Below are 6,273 nucleotides of genomic sequence, written 5' to 3'. Positions count from 1 at the left end.
GTATCAGTTTGCTTTTAAATGTTATTCAAAGATATACTCCACAAGTATAATTTTATTATACCTCAAGAATATTTTATAAGAACTCATCCTCTTAATTTTATAATTATTAACCTCTTAAATCTGTGTAAGACATTCTATTTAATGTAACTCCTTATAAAAATCACATCCCACAAATTATCTTTAACGACAAAAATCTAAGTCTAGCTTGTCAAGTTTTTCTCTGTAACATATTCTCTTAACAATTTGTATCCTTGATTACTAATAGTCAGTTCCTGCAAATGAACCAATCAATAATCAATTAAAAAAACCTAAAAAAAATTAAATGATGTCCAACATTGTTCTCATAAAAATATATACAAAATTAACATACCAGTCGTCAATGCAATTTCAAACAAACAATGCAAAATTGGTAAAATGTTTTAAGTCTTTATGTAGATTTCATCAAGTGTTTTGCCTTCTCCCAAGGGTTAGGAAGTTTAAAACTAATGTTCTGGCCGGGCGCGGTGGCTCACGCCTGTAATCCCAGCACTTTGGGAGGCTGAGGTGGGCGGATCACCTGAGGTCAGGAGTTCAAGACCAGCCTGACCAACATGGAGAAACCCCATCTCTACTAAAAAATACAAAATTAGCTGGGTGCGGTGGCACATGCCTGTAATCCCAGCTACTCGGCAGGCTGAGGCAGGAGAATAGCTTGAATCCAGGAGGTGGAGGTTGCAGTCAGCCGAGATCGCGCCATTGCACTCCAACCTGGGCAACAAGAGCAAAAATCCATCTCAAAAAATAAATAAAACATAAATAAAATAAAATTATTAATGTTCTAACCACTGTTTACAGGGTTGTTGCACTAATAAATTCCACGTCCTGGACCTAAATGATTGCTAAAATGTTTTGCACACAGCAGCTAAATGTAATCACACTAACATGATGCCAGAAACAACTGATTCATCTACATGCAACCTCATTTCCCTCAGACGCCTCCAAGGCAACTGAAGTTCATAGATTTTGTCTAATTACAAGTGCAGGCTCAAATCACCTTGGATTTGAGTTAGGATCCACGGATTGTTTTTTGTTTGGTTAGTTGGTTTTGTTCTGTTTTTCAATTCAGGCATCTTGTTCATGGAACATTCATTATTTGCTTGAGATTGCTTTCACTGCCAGCTGCTTACTTTCTTTACCACTATAGTATAATCTACACCCTTTGACTCAACTGCTTGCTAGATTCTCCCCTCAATTAAGAAATTTCTAGGCTCAAGGAAAAAAAAAAAGAAAAGAAGGAATTTTTATTGGCCACTGTTACAGTAATAGTCAGATAAGGCTGGGCACCGTGGCTCACGCCTGTAATCCCAATACTTTGGGAGGCCGAGGCAGGCAGATTACCTGAGGTCAGGGGTTGAAGACCAGCCTGGCCAATATAGGGAAACTCGTCTCTACTAAAAATACAAAAATTAGCCAGGCGTGGCAAGGTGTGCCTGTAATCTCGGCTACTCTGGATGCTGAGGCATGAGAATCGCTTGAACCCAGGAGGCGGAAGTTACAGTGAACCGAGATCGAGCCACTACACTCCTGCCTGGGTGACAGAGCGAGACTCCATGTCTGTCTGTCTCTTTCCCTCTCTCTATATATATATATAAAATAAATTAAAATTAAATTAAAATTAGCCAGGCACAGTGGCAGGCGCCTGCAATCCCAGCTACTCGGGAGGCTGAGGCAGGAGAATCGCTTGAACTGGGGTGGTGAAGGTTGCAGTGAGCCAAGATTGCGCCACTAAGCTCTAGCCGGGGCAACAAGCAAGACTTCATCTCAAAAAAAAAAAAAAAAAAAAAAGTCAGATAGACACTTGCTTTCTTCTTTCATTGACTTTTTTTAAAAATTCATCTTCAATATTTACAAAAAATAATCCATGCTAGAAGTTGCTATGTCACAGAAGTTTAAGAAATGCATGGTAAAAATCACTAAGTTTAAAATAATGGTTACCTCTGGGGATGAGAGAAGAGAGAGATGCAATCAGGGATGGGTACACAGAGAACTTCAACTGTCACGTTAATGTTTGATTTTTTTTTACGTTGGGTGGTGAGAAGAGAGGTTCATTGTATTATTCCTTGTATATCTGTATATGTCTTAAGTATTTCATAATATATTTAACGTCTCCTCCAAAAGATAAAGAAGTTAATCTTGCATTCCTTCATCACCCCATCAAAAAAAAAAAAAAGGACTCATACTAGACTATTCTGCAACTTACTTTTCTCACATAACCATCCATCATAAGATTCTCTAGGTCAAAAGTCAAAATATTTCATAATATTTATGTACCAAAATTTACTCAAACATTCTCCTATTGATGGATACACAGGTTGTTTCCAGTTGTCACAAGAACAAAATAGTACAAAAGTATCCTTGTTCATGCGTCATTATATACTGGTACTTTTATTTCTGTAGGATAGATTCTTAAAAGTCAGACTTTTGAATTCCAGTTTTTGTTCAAGTGCTATCTGTATTTTTTATTTCCCTAAATATTGCCAGATTCTTTTCTAAAAGGTTGCAGCAATTCATACTCCGCGGTAATGCATGAAATTTACTTTAACCACATAAGCATTTAACAACATATTAGATGTCACTCTTAACTGTCTTCCCCATATATATAGTAAACATGCTATGCTTAACATAAATTTAATTTCGCCAACAGATTTGAAAACAGGAAATCTAGCTCTTTTCTTAGTGAGTAATCAACCTGGCAATGTAAGTCCCCCAAAGATTACACACACACACACACACACACACACACACCTCTGAGATGCTTCAAGAACAAATGTTAAGTTTTTGCCCAAAACTCCACATTTGGGGTATAGTAGGCACAGAAAAAAATTGTTTAATCTAGTGCATAATGAATACGTTACAAACAAATTAATTAAAACTAAGAAGTTTGGACATGAAAGGCAGAACAAAAAAAAAATAAAGTTAGGCCCAAGAGGTTAGGCTGTTCCTAGGAAAGCTCTGAGGAGATGGAATCCATTTTGGCGCGACATGGTGTCAATAAAAACCCATTTAAATAAGGAAAAAGGAAAGAACGACCCATATATCCCTCCTAGGAGCTAGCTTCTGCAACTTCCTAGCTTCGTCAGTAGAAGTTAGGCGATCAGCGAGAAAGAAATTATTCTCCGATATTTTGAAGAGACTGGAGAGAGAAAAATGGAATACAGGCCGGTTACTCCCCCGACTCAGGCCACGCGATCCCAAAGTGTGTAGCCTCGTTAACGGCCACTTCTCTAGCCAACGTGAGGCTCATCACTCACCACAATACTATTAACTGGCGAGTTTCTGGCCTTTTGTTACTGGACTCATACTTCGGACGCCTTGCAACCCCCGTAAGGACGCAGTGATTGCACTCCGTGCAAACGCCGCCATCTTAAGTCTTCCACTAGCCCTAGGGCATAGGCGGATGAAAGCCGGGGGTGGGCGTCACAGCCAAACAGGCCCGGCGCCCAGCCGCCGTGCACTACCTAAATGCCTCCGCCGGCAACATGCACCAGCCGTTGCCGTGCCCCAGCCGTTGCCGTGCCGCAGCCGTTGCCGTGGGCCCTCCCCCAGTTTCCTGACCTGTTGCACTTCCTCTCACAGCCTTTATCTCTTTTGAAATTCCCTTTTGCTTTTTCTTTCTCTTCATTTCTTTTTTCCTTTCCCAACCCAAATTTCTTTTAGCTTTGCCTCGACTCCTTTCTTTCTTCCCTATTTCCAGATCTCTCACTCTCATTAACTTTACCTCACAAGTATGATAGACAAAGCTGCCATTCACTTCTGTTATCTCACTAAGTCATTGCAACATCAGGTAAGCTGAGGACTGATTTTTTCCTGTTTTATAGATGACGAAATTAAGGCCCAAAGAGGTGACCCAATTTTCCAAAAGTGCTAGAATGAGCTAGAACCTACTTTTTTTCACTTTACTAAAGCCCCGTGTTCCGATAGATGAGGGTGTATGTACTTCAACCAACTAATGGGAAAACTGAAGCCAGAGGGTTTTGGCCTAGTCATACAGTGAGTCCGTCAATGGCAAAACTGGATTCAGAACAAGGTGCTTCCTTTAATTCTGTAAACAAAAGAGTCTTCATAAAAGAGTTGGTAGCCAGGTGTGGTGGCGCTTGCCTGTAATCTCAGTGTAATCCCAGCTACTTGGGAGGCTGAGGTGGGAGAATCGCTTGAACCCGGGAGGCGGAGGTTGCAGTGAGCTGAGATGGTGCCGCTGCATTCCAGCCTGGGCGACCGTGCCAGACTCCGTCTCAAAAAAAAAAAAAGAGTTGAGATGCTGCTCTTGAGCCTAAAAGTCCTTCCATCTTCCCTCTTCTTTTATTTATTTTTATTTTATTTTTTTGAGACGGAGTCTTGCTCTGTCGCCCAGGCTGGAGTGCAGTGGCGCGATCTCGACTCGGTGCAACCTCCGCCTCCTGGGTTCAAGCGATTCTCCAGCCTCAGCCTCCTAAGTAGCTGGGATTACAGGCATCTGCCACCATGTCCAGCTAATTTTTACTAGAGACGGGGGTCTCACCATCATGGCCAGGCTGGTCTTGCACTCCTGACCTCAAGTGATCCACCCGCCTCAGCCTCCCAAAGTGCTGGTATTATAGGCGTGAGCCACCGCACCCAGCCTCCCTCTTCTTTTAGATTCAGCTCTTTTAGATTCAGTCCTGACACTTCTAAGAGGCCTCTATATTTATCAAAACCTTTATCTCTGTTGTTCCCGCTCCATGAGGGAAAATACACTAGCTGGATACCAGCCCCAAAAGTATGAAAAAACCGAGGCCAAAACTTGTTTGTGAAGCATTATGTGTGAGTGGTGTAGGTTTCTGGGGGAAGGCTTGTGCTTCACCGGTAAGGAAAAGACACTTTAGAGGTCCTAATCCCTTTCCAAAGCTATAGTTTCTCTCTATGCACTAATGTTGTCTCTGGTTTTCTACGAGACCCCCACATAGAACACCTCTTATTCTATTCATTTGCATCATTACTTTTCTGTCTTTATTTTGATATCGTCACCCTCAAAAGGAAGGTAATGATACACAGTTGTATAAAACATCTGGGCATTGACATATGGACATTTTGGAGTAAAACACCACATAAAACCAGTCACGTGTTCAAAGGTCAGTAATAGAGGTGGAGAGGTCTCTAAGCTTAAACTGTGTCATCTCCTAGGGTTTAGGCATATTTGAGCACATCTTGGAAATTTGTAGGACAGGCACCAAAAACCAATTGCAAAAGGAACTGTTGAGCTCCTAAGAAAGAACTAGTACTAAAAGAGTAGGGAATCAGATAGACAATGTAGGGTAAAAGAAGGATCAAGTCTGAATGTTGCAGAGGAGGCAAATATGACTGTAAATTCTGTCATATTTTCTTTTGGCAGTAGCACACCATGCATTTATTTTGGGGCAGGTACAAAACATCCCTCTGTAGTAATTTAATGGTAAGTAGAAAGGGGGATAAAAATGAGTGAAACCTGCCGGGCACGGTGGCTCATGCCTGTAATCCCAGCACTTTGGGAGGCCGAGGTGGGCGGATCACCTGAGATCAGGAGTTTGAGACCAGACTGGCCAACAATTACAGCAATACAAAAATTAGCTGGATGTGGCGGTGGGCACCTGCAATCCCAGCTACTCGAGAGGCTGAGGCGAGATAATCACTTGAATCCAGGAGGCGGAGGTTGCAGTGAGCCGAGATAGCGCCACTGCACTCCAGCCTGGGCGACAGAGCAAGACTCCGTCTCAAAAAAAAAAAAAAAAAAAAAATGAAATCTATTGCAGTTTTGTTCTGATGACTCTTGGGACTTTGTCTGTTTGGGAGGAAAATGACTTTTTATTTATTTTATTTTTTTTTTTTTTTGAGACAGAGTCTCACTCTGTCACCCAGGCTGGAGTGCAGTGGCGCAAACTCGGCTCACTGCAACCTCTGCCTCTCCTCTCTCGGGTTCAAGCGATTCTCCTGTCTCAGCCTCCCATGTAGCTGGGACTACAGGCGCAGGCCCCCACACCTGGCTAATTTTTGTATTTTTAGTAGAGACGAGGTTTCACCGTATTGGTCAGGATGGTCTCGAACTCCTGACCTCAGGTGATCCACCCGCCTTGGCCTCCCAAAGTGCTGGGATTACAGGCATGAGCCACCGTGCCTGGCTGAATTTTTTAAATACACATATAAAGAAATAAGCAGCAGGAAGCATTATTCAAGAAATAGGCTTGTAAAGCTGCCAGTCAATTTTTTTTTTTTAACAAATTGATGCACTGGTTTTATTTGGTA

At 41.9% G+C, this 6,273-nt stretch overlaps 1 long non-coding RNA gene across 2 annotated transcripts; it reads right to left on the bottom strand.

Annotated features, from left to right (window-relative positions):
- Positions 1–410: 410 nt before the first annotated feature.
- Positions 411–4,654, bottom strand: LOC112438208 (uncharacterized). Of its 2 annotated transcripts, none has more exons than XR_010111249.1 (2): positions 3,291–4,654; positions 411–747 (listed from the first exon to the last, which is right to left on the bottom strand). It is a non-coding gene; the product is annotated as an uncharacterized LOC112438208 (long non-coding RNA). The 2 variants fall into 2 exon arrangements; XR_003026681.3 differs by lacking the exon at positions 411–747 and adding an exon at positions 2,851–3,172.
- Positions 4,655–6,273: the final 1,619 nt, after the last annotated feature.

The sequence above is a fragment of the Pan paniscus genome, chromosome X, assembly GCF_029289425.2.
Source record: "Pan paniscus chromosome X, NHGRI_mPanPan1-v2.0_pri, whole genome shotgun sequence".
Classification (NCBI taxonomy): Eukaryota; Metazoa; Chordata; class Mammalia; order Primates; family Hominidae; genus Pan; species Pan paniscus.
Note: the sequence above shows the minus strand (reverse complement) of the source record. Positions and strands in the feature narration are given on the sequence as shown.